The sequence below is a fragment of the Manis javanica genome, chromosome 4 (assembly GCF_040802235.1).
Source record: "Manis javanica isolate MJ-LG chromosome 4, MJ_LKY, whole genome shotgun sequence".
NCBI lineage: Eukaryota > Metazoa > Chordata > Mammalia > Pholidota > Manidae > Manis > Manis javanica.
This window is the reverse complement of record NC_133159.1, coordinates 113,509,740-113,527,977: the sequence shown is the minus strand read 5'-3', so window position 1 is coordinate 113,527,977 and position 18,238 is coordinate 113,509,740. Positions and strand designations below refer to the sequence as shown.

The 18,238-nt window shown below is 48.5% G+C and overlaps 1 protein-coding gene and 1 long non-coding RNA gene across 3 annotated transcripts in view; one reads left to right on the top strand and one right to left on the bottom strand.

The window, feature by feature from the left end:
• The first annotated feature begins 1,414 nt into the window (after window positions 1-1,414).
• On the top strand, window positions 1,415-10,704 carry LOC140849002 (uncharacterized). Of its 2 annotated transcripts, none has more exons than XR_012130409.1 (2): window positions 1,415-8,812; window positions 9,745-10,704. It is a non-coding gene; the product is annotated as an uncharacterized lncRNA (long non-coding RNA). The 2 variants fall into 2 exon arrangements; XR_012130410.1 differs by having other exon boundaries at window positions 1,415-8,873.
• An 883-nt stretch (window positions 10,705-11,587) lies between these two features.
• LOC108388213 (serine/threonine-protein kinase TAO1-like) overlaps window positions 11,588-18,238 on the bottom strand; it is a 158,488-nt gene continuing 151,837 nt past the window's right edge. Inside the window, exon 18 of the mRNA XM_073234689.1 lies at window positions 11,588-17,662. The gene's annotated coding sequence lies outside the window, so the exon portion shown is untranslated. The remainder of the gene's footprint in view (window positions 17,663-18,238) is intronic.

Sequence of the window (18,238 nt, the reverse complement as noted above, 5' to 3'; positions counted from 1 at the left end):
TCTTCTGCCAGCCCCACTACGGCGGACTTAGGATGGGGGTTGTTTGTCCAGCCTCCCCTTCGAGTGGTTGGGCAATCAGACCCCCAGTGGCCCTTTTTGTGGCATCTGGGGCATTGGGTGATAGGAGATCTGGGGGAGGGGCACACCCTTGACCAGTGTCCCTCTTTTCTGCACTTGAAACAAGCTCCTGGGGGGGGGGCTTGTCTGTAGAGGGGCGCCCAGGTTGTGGTTTTATCAGCTGGGCCAACATCTGGAAATTGGCCTGATCAGCTTTTTGTTTACGGCGTTCTTTCTCCTCCTCCCGGTTATGGAAGACTTTAAAGGCCACTGTTAGGATCTCAGTCTGTGGGGTAGCGGGGCCCTGTTCTAACTTTTTGAGTTTAGCTTTAATGTCGGGGTAGCTTTGAGTTAGGAAGTATGTCATAAGGACCTGTCTTCCTTCAGGTGTTTCTGGTTCCAGGCTGGTATGCTGTAATAGGGCTTGAGTGAGTCTGTCTAAGAACTCGGAGGGGGTTTCGTCTCTCTTTTGAATTATGTCTTGGAGCTTTTGAAAATTGACTACTTTACGAACTGCCTTTTTTAGACCTGCTATTAAGCAGGAGGCAAAAATATCTTGAGAGCGGAGACCCACGGCGGTGTTATAATCCCAGTGTGGGTCTTGTTCGGGGACAGCAGTGGGGCCAGGGGGACAGGTGGGGTCAGTCCTGTGGGTTTTGGTAGCATGCGTTTGGGCGAAGTCCCAAGCTCGTCTACGCTCTTCAGGGAGGAGAGTATTTGCCAGGAGCATGAAAATGTCATGATGCGTGAGGCTGTAAGACTGGAGGGTCAATTGAAACTCCCTGATGTATGTCGTGGGATCAGTGGAAAAGGAACCTAGGCGTTTCTCAAGTTGGGCTAAATCTCCTAAGGAGAAAGGGACGTGAACGCGCACGATGCCTTTGGATCCTGCTATTTCCCGGAGGGGGGCGATAATTTTGGGAGGCCATCGGGACCGAGTCTGAGGGGGATTGAAGGGTTCTGGCTCAGTCTGTGCGGGGGAAACAGGTGATGGGGGCAAAGCCGCGATAATTTTGGGAGGCCCTCGGGACCGAATCTGAGGGGGCAGAGACGGACGAGGCTCCTGGAACTTAGTTAGAGGGGGCTGAAAGGCTCAGGCTCGATCTGTGGGAGGGGGGAAGGTGAGGGGGATGGAGGAGGAGGGGGTGAGGTGCAGGAGGAGATGGTGGAGGAGGGGGAAGGGAGAGGATGGGAGGCTTCTGTGGGGGTGGAGGCGGCGGCAGCAGTGGTAGAGGAAGGGGGAGGGGCTATTGTAGGAGAAGAAGGGGAAGGGAGAGGACGGGAGGCTTCTGCCGCGAGGAAAGAGGCGGCAGCGGCGGCGGAGGGTGGAGGGGTTGTAGGAGGGGGAGGGGCTGAAGGGGGAAGTCTGTATGGCGGAGGCTCGTCGGCCGGGTCAAAGGTAATTGAAGAGGGACTGGGAGTGTGTGGAGGGGAGGGAGACGGTTTGCAGGCTAGGAGAACTTGGGGCGGGGAGCAGGTGGTGCAGAGGCTGGGATTTTGAGCTAGGAGGTGAAAAGCTTTGATATAGGGAATCTCCTTCCATTTTTTCAGGCACTGGCAGTAGTTAAAGAGATTGCGAGTAATGTTAGGATCAAGAGTTCCCCCTGCAGGCCATTGGTTGTTATTGTCTAGGGGGTATGTTGGCCAATCTTGGGAGCAATATTTACGGAGAAGTTTTAGTTTTATATCAGGCGTCAGGGAGAGGGTAGCCAGATGCTTGAGCAGGCATTCAAGAGGTGAACTTTCAGGGAGGGATGAGAAGGCTCCCATGGCTAAAGGACAGAGAAGGAGACAAAGAGGGGAAGACAAACGGAGATCCTCGGACTGGAAGCAGACCGCAAGGAGACAAAGGGCGTCCCCGATGATCCTTGGTGGTCTGCGGAAACTCGTATACGAGTCGGAATTTCTTAGGAAGTGTGGGTCGTCACCCAGACTTCCCTAAGAAGGCAGAGTGCCGGAGTCATGAGGTACCTAGAGCTAGGCGTTTTCGGCAGACAGTTCGGCAGACGGAACAGAAGGAGGGGGGTAGGGAGTGTTCTCATCCGCAAAGGAGTCACCTCGTTTATGGCTGTTGGAGGGGGGGTCCTGAGAGTCTGCTGCAGCTGTGAAGGCCTGAGGCGGGGATTTATGGCTGTCGGGGGGGGCCTGAGGGTCCGTTGCAGCCGTGAAGGCCTGAGGCGGGGATTTATGGCTGTCGGAGGAGGGGCCTGACGGTCCGCCGCAGCCATGAAGGCTTGAGGCGGGGAGAGTTCCCTCTTCGTCCCCGAGCATCAGGGCCTTGCCGGAAGATCACGGTCAATGGCACTGCGAAAGCTCGGGGAAGAGTGGCCCACCCCGGGGAAATTTTGCTTAAAAAGTTTAAGGCCTGAGGCGGGGGTTTATGGCTTTTGGAGGAGGGGCCTGAGGGTCCACCGCAGCCGTGAAGGCCTGAGGCAGGGAGCGTTCCCTCCTCGTCCCTGAGCATCAGGGCCTTGCCGGACGATAATGGTCAATGGCACTGCGATAGCTTGGGGAAGAGTGGCCCACCCCGGGGGGAAAACTTACCTAAAGGCCAGAGAGGAGTGGTGAGTGTGATGAGCCAGCGCCAGAAAAAGAGGACGAGGGCAAGCTGCTGCTGGTGTTGGGGGGAAGACGGGGCCCAGTTGGGGTGTCCCGTCTCCCGGGTTTCAGCACCAATGAAAGGAAAGGAGCGACACACAGCAGCAATTCACCGGAGAGTTCCGCTTCATTAGGGAAAGGTGCTGGGTCATATAGGAAGGGACATAGGGTGATTGTGGTGTTACTTCTACGGGGCTGGTGGCTGTTGGCTAGGTGCTGGGATTGGGAGGGGGGCGAGAGGTGATTGGGCTTCAGGTGGCGCTGGTGGGAACTGAGGACCCCGAAAAGAAGCTGGAAGTTTGCCATATTACTGCTGGGGACCCTTCAATGTGTCTAAGTGTGTAACAAAAAAAATATTTTCTACCTCCGGGAGGTATTAATAAAATTGATTTAAAAACAAGCGCTTGTGAAAATTGGGCATTCTAAAACTTCCAGAAAATCTAATAAAAAATATTATGCATTAATGCTAATTTAAGCTTAACTGATATGGACATGTCCTTATAGTTATCAGCTGCCAAAGTTTACTTAAAGTCATTTAAGTTGATGTTACCTATTAAATATTTCAAGAAGATGCTTAAAGAAAAGCTTGACTTTGATGTGTAGTGAAAGTTTTGTAATAATCTAGCATGGTTGCTAAAATAAGTAAACAAGTGCAGCAAATAAGCTTTTTAATAATAATACTGTATTAACATATAACAGTGTATATATCTGCAAACAGCCTGAGAATTTTTGTGGTAACCAAAATTCTTAAAGTTTGCTAAGTTATATAGACATATTTTGTGCCTAATGAGAAATTGTGCTGCAAGGCACATTTCCAAAAATGATAAAATGTGTTCATAAATGTATCAATCTGAAAGATGCTGGTGTAACAGTTTACCACAGCCTATTTTTCAGTGTTTACTGAAGGTTAAAGTATCAAATGGTTTTAAGTTCTAATGAAAACTACTTAAAGTAATAAGGAAAACATTTCTGTATGCTAAAGAATGTATGTTTTAATAAGAGAAAGTATGAAGAATGGAAATTCGTTTTGTTGAGAGTAAAAGAAAGTTAATTGTTCTAAAGTACAGCTATTTATTTAAAGAGAGACAGAGACAAAGAGAGAGAGCAGTGTGGTGCAGCAGCGTGGTGCCCTTTGTTGTGGCAGATCCACTCAGCCTGTTGCTTTGGGGGAGGGTCAAGATGTTTAGAGATAAGGCCGGATAAACCCAGGCAAGCCCCAGGCAAGCCTAGGCATAATTCTCACCGGCTTGTGTGCTTGGGACTGTAGGATCTGAAGAATCAAAAGTTAGCATGAGCACAGCCATCTTAAAGGCTTAAACACCACCCTCTAACCTAGAAGGAGGAAAATTATTAGAACCTTGAAAAACAAGTTAGTCAGCCAGTGTTAATTGTAGTGACCTTTAGTTAGCTAACCTTAAATCAGTTAATCATACATACCAAGATTATCTTGCTAGAACCACCCTAAACATTCTGAAAGTGATTTTATCTAACCAGACCCCCAGGATGTGGCGTCAGCCGAAGATTTATGTGTCTATAGAAAAACACTGTATTGTGGCTGTGGAAAAAGCTGCCCCTTTGAAAATGCTATAAAAACTTCTGGCTTTGTGTGTTCAGGGTCCTTGTTGAGACCCGCTGTGTCGGGCTGATGCTTGGACCCCAGCTAGCTGGTTCCTGAATAAATTCCTCTTGCTTATTGCATCAAGAGACGCCTTTCGTGAGTGATTTGGGGCGGCGTCCTCCTCTGGGAGAATCCAACATTTGGGGGCTTGTCCGGGATCATGCGCTCACCCCGCTTCACTCCCGAAGTTGCTCTTGGAGGAAGAGGTAAGATTAGTGGCGCCTTGAGTTGTCTGTGTTCTGTCTTCTGTTTTTCAGCGAGACCGGTCGGAATTCTGAAAGGGGGTACCCACTGTCTGGCAGTTGTCCCGATCCCGTAAAGGGGTCGAGACCGGGGTTGGTAGACGTACTTGGAGCACCGCAGGCTGCAACCCTGGGGGAACGCCTCGGGGAGATTGGAGGGCAGGGACGCCTGGTGGCCTCTCACCTGTTTTTCCGGCAAGGTGAATCTGATGAGATAGGGTTGATTTTAGGGCGCCAAGAGTATCAACCCACCGATTCTTTTCGGTTTTTAGTCAAAAATCTGAAGAAAACAAAAAGCGGCCGCTGTGTGTCTAATCTGTGCGTGTCTCTGTTTTTTGTGTCTTTCACGTGCCTAATAATTGTTATACTGACAATGGGACAGACTCAGACAACCCCCTAAGTGTGTAAATGAATATATCTTTCTACCTCCAGATGGTATTAATGAAATTGATTTAAAGACAAGCGCTTGTGAAAATTGAGTATTCTAAAACTTCCAGAAAACCTGATAAAAAAGTGTTAAGCATTAATGCTAATTTGAGTTTGCCTAAGGCGGGCATGTCTTGGTAGTTGACGGCTGCCTGAGTTTACCTAGAGTCATTTGAGTCATGTTATCTGCTAAATCTTTTAAGAATAGAATGCTTACAAGCTTGGCTTTGTCTAGTGTTCAGTGGGGGTCTTGTGAGTAGGCTAGCGTAGTTGTTGCAGGTAGGTGAGCTGGATAAGTGTGGCAAGTGAACACCTTTTTAATTGTGTGTTGCAGTGTGTATGCCTACCTGCAGCCTGAGAATCTTTGTAGTAACTTAAAGCCTTAGAGTTTTGTTAAGTTGAGAAGATGTGCTCTGTGTTTGCTGGGAGATTGTGCTGTGAAGCTCATGGTTGCAGAAATTGTAGAATGTGTTCGTAAGTTTGTCGGTCTAGAGAATGTTAGTTTGACAGTTTGCAGTGTCCTGCTTCTCAGTGTTCACTAGAAGTTAAAGTTTCTAATGGTTTTAAGTTCTAATTAAAACTACTTAAAGTAATAAAGAAAACATTTCTCTATACTAAAAGATGTATGTTTTAATAAGAAAAAGTATAAAGAATGAAAACTCTTCTGCATGCTAAAGAATGTGTTTTGTGATAAAAGAAAGTAACTTTGTTCTAAAGTACAGCTATTTATTTAAAGAGAGAAAACAGCGTGGTGCCTTTTGTTGTGGAAGATCCACTCAGCCTGTTGCTTTGGGGGGAGGGTCAGGATGTTTAGAGATAAGGTGAGATAAACCCAGTCAAGCCGCAGGCAAGCCCAGGCATAATTCTCACCGGCTTATGTGCTTGGGAGCATGGGGCAAATGAAGAATAAATTACTATATTCTTACAGCTATAGTCGTGCCTAGTGAAATTAAAGCAAGTGAGTCTTGATATCAAGTGCACAGCAAAAGTAGAATCTCGTTTCCAGTTAAACAGTTTTCTTCAACTGTTAGTCTGCTCTTAATGTTGAAAGATCAAAGCAGTTTCTCACGCTTAAAGTCTCAGAGAGTTGCCATGAAATCGTAATATTAAAAGGACTAAAAGCTAAAGTTTGTTAACAACTGTATAACCTTTATTTGCCTTTGAAATATTTTGTTATAGAAAATGATTGCATGGCCTGAGAAATTGAATTATTTATTCCATATGTTTTTATAAGTGGAAAAATCTCTAACCAACAAATGATTAAAGTTGTTACTGATTATTTGTTTTCTTAATTTATCCTAAGCAGAATGGTAACAAAGCTTTTTTTCAGCTGATTAAATGCACTTAGTTAACAAACCAAAATTTATTCTTAAAAATTAAACTGTAGAATCTGGACAAGATTATGTTTCTTCCAGAAAAACAGGTTTCACTGTAAAAGTTTAGATGGACAAACGTGTGACCACTTTTGAGAAAGGTTGTAATAGATTTTTTTGACAACCACCAGGTCTTCTTGTTTAATTTATATGCTGTATGTTTTAAAAAAACATGGGGGACTCTCCATATTTTTTAATGCAAATGATCTTAGAGCTTTTAATAGAATTTGCATAGCAGCTTATATATACTATTAAAGAGTAAAACATTCTTGAAGCTTTCAGGGAAGACCTGTAGACTTAAGCACTTTCTCTTTTTTTGTATCTGGTCTTGGACACTTATGCTAAGTTCAAAAAAGTGCTTTTACCTCTAATTAACTCTGATATTTTCCAGAGGGCCCCCGGAACATGTCAGAAGAATTTTTTCTCATTAGAGAAAGTATTTGACTAATTTGGCTTATTTATCTGATATATATATATATATATTTATTTACCAAGAAAGCACTGTCAAAGAGAATGATGCTAAACTTTGTTACTGAATGTTTTGTATTACAGAAATATCAGAATTTCCTTATGTCAACTGTTTTACAGTAAGCTCTCATCAGATCTTTAACCATTGTCATTTGTAAGTCTTTTGTCATTTATAGTATTATCCCTAAACTGGTAAAGAACTGGATTTCAGCAGAACAGGTATTAGTTACATAAGATTACATAAACTAAAGAATATGATTTTGTGTCTTTTTGTTTCAAATGTTGCTGATAAAGTGTTTTAACCTTGTTCTCTTAAACTGACAACAGTTTAGTAAATGACTATCTTTATGAGCAGAATTGAAACGTCCTTCTCTCTACTTGATCCCTCCAGAGTTTAAAAATTTTCAGTGACTGTTTTTGTATTCCATGGCAGTATGTTTATTTGCACGAGTTCAATAAGAATCTGCTTTCCTTGTGAGAAGACTACTTAAGAACACTGGTTATACTACCAGGGCTTTGACTGGAATGTCATACCTGAGAGACATGTGTATAGACTCAGATGTGAACAACTTTAAGGAACTAAGATTGACTTTATAAAGCCAACAAAGCCCCTTGGAAGAACTGGCCTGGTACCTTGCTTACAGAGTTCCCAGCAGCCTTACCAGGTGAGTAAAGAAGGTCACTTCCTGGCAGGTGCAGAGACCTCGAGAAGAGAAGAATTCATCCAAATCTACAGGTACTGCAGGCAAAGCCTGATGGCAAGTCAAGCTTGGCTGTCTGGCCTCAAGAGGCCTTTAAAAGTTCAATCTGAAATTCCTTACAAAAAGTTCCAGCAAAGCATATTTAAAAGAGCCTGTGTAATCAATTGCTCTTCTTGCTGCACCTGTGCAAATAATCAAGCCAGCTGTTAATTATTTTCTTAACCTAGTTACTTCTAGTAAAAATGAGAGTGATTTTAGAGAGAAGTATTGTTTCAATAATGCAGCCTCCTTCCAGAATAAAAAATCCAACTCCAGATGTTGCTACATAACCTAATAACACAATTTGTTTTATCTTGCCTAGAAGCCACAAAACTGCAAATAGTAATAGAAATGAAACCCAGAATAGAAGCGCCAGCCTTCTGAAGCCCTCTCAACTGACCAGTGATGGAGACCTAGCTGCACCCTTTACTGCGCCCCCTTCTCAGCACGAAGCAGCCAGAGCGGTCATCGCCCCTTTTCCCTAGCAGCAGCTAGAGTCTCTATCTGTAGAAGAAAGAATGAGACCATACCCATAGCCTTCCCCGGTAAAAACAGGTATTTAATCCCTCCTCCCGAGGGATGGTGGGCTTGTAATACTGGACTAACCCCATGTGTCTCCACTTCCGCCTTCAACTCCTCCCACGATTTCTGTATTATAGTTCAGCTGGTGCCCAGGTTGATGTATTATGATGATCTCTCATTCGTAGCTGAATTTGAACCTAGGCATAGATATAGGAGAGAGCCGGTCTCGCTGACCTTAGCTGTGTTGTTAGAGATAGGAGTCGCAGCCGGAGTGGGAACAGGGACAGCTGCTATTGTCCAAGGGTGTGGGGGCCTGGCCTACGGCTGAGGCTGAGCCCCACTCCAGCTGGACAATGCCCTAAAGATGGCGCCTGCTTCCCTGTTGGGGATTGGCCCAGCAGACTTCCGTACCCGTGCACAGCTTGTGCTGCCCGCTTAGAGTGGTGCGTGACACCTATCCGCTTAAAGGTCACGCATGACACTGTCCCGGATTGGTTGGGTGACTGAATATAAGGGAGCCTGCTGGGAGGGAGAGGAGCTTCCCGACAACTGCTGTAACCGTCATGAGAGATTAGACAATAAAGCCTAGAGAAGAATCAAGACCTTGGGCGTGTTGCTTCGGTCCTTGAAGGGTCGCGACAAGTGGTGCCGAAACCCGGGAATCGCTGACCCTGGCGCCTGCCAATGAAGTAGAGCTTGTAACTCTTCAGGAACGTCTCTGGACGCCGTTCGGTCAGCTGGCCAGACCGGGAGAGGGAACCGAGGAGGGTGAGTGGATCGGCGAGCAAACTGAAAGTATACGTGGCAGGGCAGACAGCAGGCAGTTGCGGTGGGTGTTTATGTGTAGTGTGTGTGTACTGTTAGTGTTTGTGACATTGTTTATTATAATATATGGAATGAGGAGGTGCCAGTGAAGGTTCGCAGAGCGGCGACGAAATCAAAAGGTTCGCAGAGTGGCGATGAAATCAAAAGGTTCGCGGAATTAGCGACGTAGTCCATCTAAATTATAACTAGGATACTTCCCCCTTTAGAGAGAGGATGGGGACGGAGGACCAGGATTGGGTTTTTCTTCGGGGCCACTGAGGGAAAACAGCCTAAAAATGCCCGTGTGGGTACCTCAGTGGCCCCCCACCAAAGAAAAGAAGGAAGCAGCCCACACTTTAGTACAAGAACAGATAGCAGCTGGTCACCTCCAGCCCTCTACCTCACCATGGAACACACCTATTTTTGTAATTAGGAAAAAGTATCAAAGACTGTTTCTTCTCCATCCCGCTTCACCCCAGAGACTGTCAAAGGTTTATTGCCACAGGGCATGGCTAATAGCCCCACCATGTGTATGTAAAGAAGGCCTTACAAACTGTCAGGAAACAGTTTCCCCTGATAATCACCTATCATTATATGGATGACATCCTTTTGTGTCATGAGAGCAGCAGGGAGCTAGAGACAACCCTCAGGGTCAGGGTATGGTGGAACGCACCCACCTCACCCTCAAGAATGCCTTATATAAACAAAAAGGGGGAATAGGAGAAGATATTAGAACACTGGACAAAAATGGCCGCAGTGCAGCAGAGTGGCACGGCCAGCAATCCAATCCAAAACACATGCCTAAAGTTTTGTGGAAGGATGTGTTGGAAGGAACATGGAAAGGCCCGGACCCAGTGATAATCTGGACCCGAGGCTCAGTTTGTGTTTTCCCACAGGACCAGCAGAACCCCATTTGGGTGCCTGAACGTCTGATACGCAGAGTGGAAAACCCCGGAGCGGAGGTACAAGATGATCCCACTGCTTCTGCTCCTGCCGTGGATCCTAAAGCAGGCGACGGCGGAGCCAAGCTGCAGCTGCAGCCACCGCCGCGCTGACTATCACCATTCCTACGGCAGAGATGCTGAATGGTCTGTCCCAGGCCACTGAACCTTCTTCAAGAACAATTGGACCTCTTGGGGGAGGTTTTGTCTGTGGGCTGCGTATATGAGGGTGTATTACTGGTATTCCTTTTCATAATTATTCTAAAGCTGCCAACTTGTCCAGACAGTTAGGCAAGATGTTAAACGCCACCAAAGCCTGGTCAGGTGTAGGTGTCATAGGAATATTGCTAATTGTGGGCCTCTCCTGCTTGGGAGGAAAGTCTGTTACAAAAACAGCAACAGGGAGAATGGAAGGTCCTGTTGCAGGCCATGACAGCGCTAGAGGAAGGCATCTCCCCTAGAATATGGCTTAATATGCTGGATCAGTAGTCAAGGACGGGTAAGATCGGGAGCTGCGCATATCAACCTAAGATGGGTAAGAATGCCGCAGACTCCGGACGACCTAAGACAGGCATGATCCCGACAGCCCTTTGGTTATAAAACAATAAAGGGGGAGATGTGGGGGCCCGGCCTACGGCCGAGGCTGAACCCCACTCCAGCTGGACAATGCCCTAAAGATGGTGCCTGCTTCCCTGTTGGGGATTGGCCCAGCAGACTTCCGTACCCGTGCACAGCTCGTGCTGCCCGCTTAGAGTGGCGCGTGACACCTATCCGCTTAAAGGTCACGCATGACACTGTCCCGGATTGGTTGGGTGACTGAATATAAGGGAGCCTGCCGGGAGGGAGCCGAGCTTCCCGACAACTGCTGTAACCGCCGTGAGAGATTAGACAATAAAGCCTAGAGAAGAATCAAGACCTTGGGCGTGTTGCTTCAGTCCTTGAAGGGTCGCGACAAAGGGAACCAACATTATGAAGGACTAAGGACAGCTATTGATGAAGACCTAAAAACCATAGAGCAATCCATTACAAAACTGGAAGAATCTCTGACTTCCCTCTCTGAGTAGTCTTGCAGAATAGACGAGGGCTAGATCTGCTGTTCCTAAAAGGAGGACTGTGTGCAGCTTTAAAAGAAGAATGCTGCTTTTATGCAGACCATTCCAGAATAGTAAGAGATTCAATGTCAAAGTTTAGGGAAAGGCTAAAGTTAGAGAAAGAGAGAACGAGAAGCCGGCCAAGGGCTATTTGAATCTTGGTTCACTAGATCCCCGTGGTTTACAACCCTAATATCCACTCTGGCTGGGCCCCTACTCATCCTTATGTTGCTCCTCACTTTAGGACCCTGCATACTAAATCGGCTGATAACTTTTGTTTAAGAGAAAGAGTGAGTGCCGTTCATGTACTAATGTTGAGGCAACAATATCATTCACTCACCCAACAAGGAGACACAAACATTCCATGATTGGAATGCCCCTAAAGAGAAGTGGGGAAATGTAGGATCTGAAGAATCAAAAGTTAGCATGAGCACAGCCATCTTAAAGGCTTAAACACCACCCTCTAACCTAGAAGGAGGAAAATTATTAGAACCTTGAAAAACAAGTTAGTCAGCCAGTGTTAACTGTAGTGAGAGGACTATGGCCCCATGACTGGTAAGGATTTACTTCAACCATACAACCTAAGACAGGCACATACCTTGACCCAGTCTGAGTTAGGCTCGTTATTTTATTAAAGAAAAAAGGGGGAGATGTCGGGAGCCATAGGTGAAAGGAAAGGAGCGACACACATCAGCAATTCACCAGAGAGTTCCGCTTTATTAGGAAAGGTGCTGGGTTATATAGGAAGGGGCATGAATTGATTGAGGTGTCATTTCTACGGGGCTGGTGGCTGTTGGCTAGGTGCTGGGATTGGGAGGGGAGCGAGAGGTGATTGGGCTTCAGGTGGCGCCGGCGGGAACTGAGGACCCCGAAGAGAAGCCGGAAGTTTGCCATCTTACTGGTGGGGACCCTTCATTCCCCCCTTTCTCCTCTATGGGTTTGTGGACGTTGCTTTCTCTCTGGCTGCTTCCTGCTGAACAGGGGCGGAGAAGGGAGTGAGGGCTTGAGGATTGGGAGGAAAGGGTTGACAGGACTCCCCGCAGTAAGGACGAGTAGATGTGGACTTCTTCAGGTTTGGAAATCAATGAAGGTTCACTGTAACCATAGGTGGAGGACCTGTTGATTCCAATGGTGCCAAGAGGATATGGGTGTCAGGAGCCAGGTGTCTGCAGCCATTGTTTCCAGGAACAGTTTCCAGTGGAGAGAGGGGTCCATCTCAGCGTGTGATGAGGAGGTCACCTGAGGGTGAGGGATCTTCTATGGCCAGAAGCTGGTAGTTCCTGAGTAAAAGCTGGTTGAAAGCTTGATTAGAGATTTTTCCGACTTGGGATTTGATGAACTTTATTATACAGGGTAAGAAGAGACAGGCGAGAAGAATGATTATTATGGGGCCTGCAATGGGCCAGAGCTAGGTGAGGAGGGGGTTTGTTAGTATTGAAGAGAATGGGTTGGAATTGGAAGCAGAGTAGAGGCTGGAGGCAAGGTCGGTGAGTTTGGTAATGTTAGTTTCTACAATGCCGGAATAGCAGCACTCTTCCCAGAGGAAGATGCAGGTGCCGCCCTTCTCGGCTGTAAGCAGATCTAGGGCCCGCCGGTTTTGAAGGGTGACTTTAGCTAGCGAAGTGACCTGTCTTTGGAGAGAGGCTAGAGAATCGGCAGTGGATGTCAGGGCTCCCTCAAGTTTGGCGTTGAGATCTCTAACTGCCTATAGAGAGTGACCCAAGGCTTCTCCCGAAAACCCTGCCCCAATGGCTGAGGTGATCAAAGAGCTACTGACCATGATGGGAAGGAAAGCAGCTCTTTTTGTGCGCGAGGGCAAGGGAGGTTGGAGCTCAAGGAATTCTGCCATGCTGTAAAGTGTTAACTGTGGGATTAGGGTGACGAGAATGCAGGGTGTATCGGAGTTGAGAGGCAGTGAGTTGAAAAGACTGCCATTACACCAAAAGACGTGTCCCAGTTGCGTTAAAGTCTTAGAGCCGGAGGTAGGGGTGTAGATAGAGAGGCAGTGAAGTGCACTGGAGGGGGGGTGGAGTTGGGCCTACACAGTGGTGGATGGTGAGATTATTTGCGTATTCTGGTTCTCATAGGGGTATGTCTGCCAGGGGGCAGAGGGGTTGTCTTTCTGCATGGAAGGAGTAGTTGGAAATATTAAGGGGCACGACGGCCAGCAGTGGGCGCTGTAGTGATGCACACAAGAAACAATTGGCTGTGTTAAGGGTGTGGTTGAGAAAGATGGTGGTGTCCTGAATGAGCTGTAATGAAGAGTAGGAGAAATGGGAAGAGGGGTGGGGATAAGAAGATGAAGAGGCGCCGTCAAGAGTTTGGATAATGACTTTTTCGGAATGTCTGATACCTGATGCAACTTGAGAGATCTGGGAATGAGAGGGAACATACTTTTGAGAGATATGAAGGGTACCGTGGGGGGTCGAGGACCACCCCCCCTATGTAAACTGAGGCTGTGACTCTGGCAGCTCATCAAGAGTCCCAGGGATCTGGGATTGATAAGGAGAATGAGCCGTTGGGATATTTCATGAAACGGTTGGAGGAGTAATACTGTGGGTACTGGAAGTTACTCATGTAGTGAATTGCACAAGACCAGTAGGGACATCTCTTGTAGGTGTCTGGCTATCGCCTGCAATAGGCTTGTTTTTGGTCATAGAGGAAGCAGAGGTAGGGAGAATAAGGGTAGCTGCTAGTGAACACTTCGGTGAAGGGAGGAAAGTGGAGCTTTAAAGGCTCAGAGCAGCTTTTCAGAGGGCAGTCTGGTGTGGCAATGAGGGCAGTAACTTTTGTTTGATGCTGTGTGTAAGTCTGTCTGACTTTGAATCGTCATACAAAGGAGGCTGGGGTGGCGGGGAAGATAATAGGAATGAGGGAAAAAAGCGAGACAGCAGTAAAGGAGGAAAAAGTCATGATTCGGGTATGGATGGCAAAGGGGGTGAACGGGATTTTGGAGGAAAGAGGGCAGTATGGTCAGGAGTCTGGAGGGAGGAAGAGTCTATAAACTTTTGTAGGTTAAGAGATCTTTTAGGTGATGTGGGGACAGAATGGTAAGGGGCGCCCTGAATGTCAGTTTATGAGCTGCCTTCTGCAAGAGCTGTCTAGCGGCTAATGCTCGTAGGCAGGGGGCCCATCTCCGAACAGTGGGGTCTAATTGCTTGGAGAGATAAGCTACTGGGGCAAAGGATGGGCCATAATATTGGCCTAGGACTCTTAGAGCTTGACTGGACCACTCATGAATGTATAATGAGAAGGGCTTTGACAAATCAGGAAGATGGAGAGCTGGGGCTTCTACAAGGGCTTGACGGAGCTTAATGAAGGAGTGTCGGGGTGAGGAGGATAATGGTTTTTTAGGGGGGGGGGCTCTTGCTGAGGTCGTATAGGGGTCTTGCCAACAGGGAGCAGGGAGAAGTTAGGGATCTATGTTCTAAAATATCTAGCCAGGCTTAGAAAGGGCCTAGAAAGGAAAGGATTTCTGTCTTGGTTTTGGGAATGGGCAGGTCAGAGAGGAGCCATTTTCTGTCTAAGGTAATGGACTTTCTTTGTTGAGATAGAAGGAATCTGAGGTAAGTGACAGGAGGGGAAGAGATTTGAGCTTTGACAGGGGATACTCGGTAACTTCTGGAAGCTAGAAGGTTAAGTAGGGAGGCAGTGTCAAGTTGAGACTGTTCCCACGAGGGACTGCAGAGTAGAAGATTGTCTGTGTATTATATTAAGGTGGACTTGGAGTGATCATGATGAAACTGTTTGAGGTCCTGAGCTAGGACCTCTCTAAAAATATGGGGACTATCTCGGAAGCTTTGTGGCAAAACTGTCCAAGTGAGTTGTTCAGAATGTCTTGTGTATGGGTCCATCCAGGTGAAGATGAAAAAATCTTGGGAGCAGGGGAGGGGTCTAGAGGGATAGAAAAATGGGTCCTTGAGATCTAGGACTGAGAAGTGGGATGCAGAGGCAGGGATCTGCGATAAAAGGCTGTACGGATTTGGAACTAAGGGATGGATAGGGTCAACGGCTATGTTGATGAGGTGAAGGTCTTGGACAAGGCGGAAAGATCCATTGGTTTTTTTAACAGCTAATATGGGGGTATTAAATGGGGAGTGAGTGGGTCTGCTTGAATGATGGGTTGGAGGCCTATGAGGGCTGAAGTGGTTAGGGGGTATTGGGCCTGACAGATATACTGAGAGGGGTCACATAATTTGATAGAGGCAGGGGGACATAGGGCCACGGAGGGGCTTGTAATGTCCCAAACTTTGGGATTTACAGGGTGCATGAGGGCGGAACCGGAGCTTTCATTGGGTAGAGCGGGGTCGTCGGCTATGAGGGCCATCAGAAAGGGAGTACTGGGGGCTGTGGGAGTGGATATAGTTATGGAAATGTGGAGGAGAGAAAGGATGTCCCGTCCTAGTAAAGGGATGGGACACTAGGCATAACCAGGAAGGAGTGGGAGAAAGGTATGGGATTGTCTAGGATTGTGCATAAAAGGGGGGGGGGTTTAATGGGAAAATCTGTTTACCTCCTACCCCGACTATAGGAGTAATGGCTGGCGTGGTAGGGCCCCGGTATTCTTGCAAGACTGAGAAGGTGGCTCCTGTATCTAGGAGGAAGGAGATGGGGCGACCGTCTACTGTTAAAGTAACCCTGGGCTCCTGTTTGGTGATGGAAATGGTCGGGCAAGAAGCCCCCGGGCCCCATCAATCTTCTTCTGCCAGCCCCACTACGGCGGGCTTAGGATGGGGGTTGTTCCTCCAGCCTCCCCTTCGGGTGGTTGGGCAATCAGACCCCCAGTGGCCCTTTTTGTGGCATCTGGGGCATGGGGTGGTAGGAAATCTGGGGGAGGGGCACACCCTTGACCAATGTCCCTCTTTTCCGCACTTGAAACAAGCTCCTGGGGGGGGGGCTTCTTTGTAGAGGGGCGCCCAGGTTGTGGTTTTATCAGCTGGGCCAACATCTGGAAATTGGCCTGATCAGCCTTTTGTTTACGGTGTTCTTTCTCCTCCTCCCGGTTATGGAAGACTTTAAGGCCACTGTTAGGATCTCAGTCTGTGGGGTAGCGGGGCCCTGTTCTAACTTTTTGAGTTTAGCTTTAATGTCGGGGTAGCTTTGAGCTAGGAAGTATGTCATAAGGACATGTCTTCCTTCAGGTGTTTCTGGGTCCAGGCTGGTATACTGTAATAGGGCTTGAGTGAGCCTACGAACTCGGAGGGGTTTTCGTCTCTCTTTTGAATTATGTCTTGGAGCTTTTGAAAATTGAGTACTTTACGAGCTGCCTTTTTCAGACCTGCTATTAAGAAGGAGGCAAAAATATCTCGAGAGCAGAGACCCACAGCGGTGTTATAATCCCAGTGTGGGTCTTGTTCAGGGATAGCAGTGGGGCCAGGGGAATAGGTGGGGTCAGTCCTGTGGGTTTCGGTAGCATGCGTTTGGGCAAAGTCCCAAACTCATCTACGCTCTTCAGGGAGGAAAGTATTGGCCAGGAGCATGAAAATGTCATTATGTGTGAGGCTGTAAGACTGAAGGGTCCATTGAAACTCCCTGATGTATGTTGTGGGATCAGTGGAAAAGGAACCTAGGCGTTTCTCTAGTTGGGCTAAATCTCCTAAGGAGAAAGGGACGTGAACGCGCACGATGCCTTCGGATCCTGCTACTTCCTGGAGGGGGGCGATAATTTTGGGAGGCCGTCAGGACCAGGTCTGAGGGGGACTGAAGGGTTCTGGCTCAGTCTGTGCAGTGGAAACAGGTGATGTGGGCAAAGCCGTGATAATTCTAGGAGGCCCTCGGGACCCAGTCTGAGGGGGCAAAGATGGAGGAGGCTCCTGGAACTTAGTTAGAGGGGGGCTGAAAGGCTCAGGCTCAATCTGCGGGAGGGGGGGAGGTGAGGGCGACAGAGGAGGAGGGGGTAAGGTGGGGGCGGAGATGTTGATGGAGGGAGGGGAGGAGGGGGAAGGGAGAGGACAGGAGGCTTCTGCAGGGGTGGAGGCAGCTGCAGCGGCGGTAGAGGAACGGGGAGGGTCTGTTGTAGAAGGGGAAGGGAGAGGACGGGAGGCTTCTGCTGGGAAAGAGGTGGCGGTGGTGGCGGTGATAGAGGAAGCAGGAGGGGCTGTTGTAGGAGAAGGGGAAGGGAGAGGATGGGAGGCTTCTGCAGGGAAAGAGGCAGCGGCGGCGATAGAGGAAGGGGGAGGGGCTGTTGTAGGAGAAGACGCGGGAGAGGACGGGAGGCTTCCGTGGGGAAAGAGGCAGCGGCAGTGGCGGTAGAGGAAGGGGGAAGGGCTGTTGTAGGAGAAGGGGAAGGGAGAGGACGGGAGGCTTCCGCCCCGGGGAAAGAGGCAGCGGCTGGCAGCGGAGAGTGGAGGGGTTGTAGGAGGGGGAGGGGCCGAAGTGGGAAGTCTGTATGGCGGAGGCTCGTTGGCCAGGTCAAAGGTAATCAAAAAGGGACTGGGAGTGTGTGGAGGGGAGGGAGACGGCTTGCAGTCTAGGAAAACTTCGGGCGGGGAACAGGTGGTGCAGAGGCTGGGATTTTGAGCTAGGACGCGAAAAGCTTCGATATGGGGAATCTCCTTCCATTTTTTCATGCACTGGCAGTAGTTAAAGAGATTGCGAGTGATGTTAGGATCAAGAGTTCCCCCTGCGGGCCATTCGTATTGTCTAGGAGTATGTCGGCCAATCTTGGGAGCAATATTTACGGAGAAGTTTTGGTTTTTCAGGCGTCAGGGAGAGGGTAGCCAGATGCTTAAGCAGGCATTCAAGAGGTGAACTTTCAGGGAGGGATGAGGAGGCTCCCGTGGCTAAAGGACAGAGAAGGAGACAGACAGTGGAAGATGAACGGAGATCCTCGGACTGGAAGCAGACCGCAAGGAGACAAAGGGCGTCCCCGATGATCCTTGGTGGTCTGCGGAAATTCGTATACGAGTCGGAATTTCTTAGGAAGTGTGGGTCGTCACCCAGACTTCCCTAAGAAGGCAGTTTGCCAGAGTCACGAGGTACCTAGCGCTAGGAATTTTCGGCAGATTTCAGCGGACGGAACAGAAGGAGGTGGGGGGAAAAGGGAGCGTTCTCATCTGCAAAGGAGTCACCTCGTTTATGGCTGTTGGAGGGGAGCCTGAGGGTCTGCCACGGCCATGAAGTCCTGAGGCTGGGATTTATGGCTGTCGGAGGAGGGGCCTGAGGGTCCGCCGCAGCCGTGAAGGCTTGAGGCAGGGAGAGTTCCCTCTTCGTCCCTGAGTGTCAGGGCCTTGCCGGACGATCACGGGTCAATGGCACTGCGATAGCTCGGGGAAGAGTGGCCCACTCCGGGGAAATTTTGCTTAAAAAGTTTAAGGCCTGAGGCAGGGGTTTATGGCTGTTGGAGGAGGGGCCTGAGG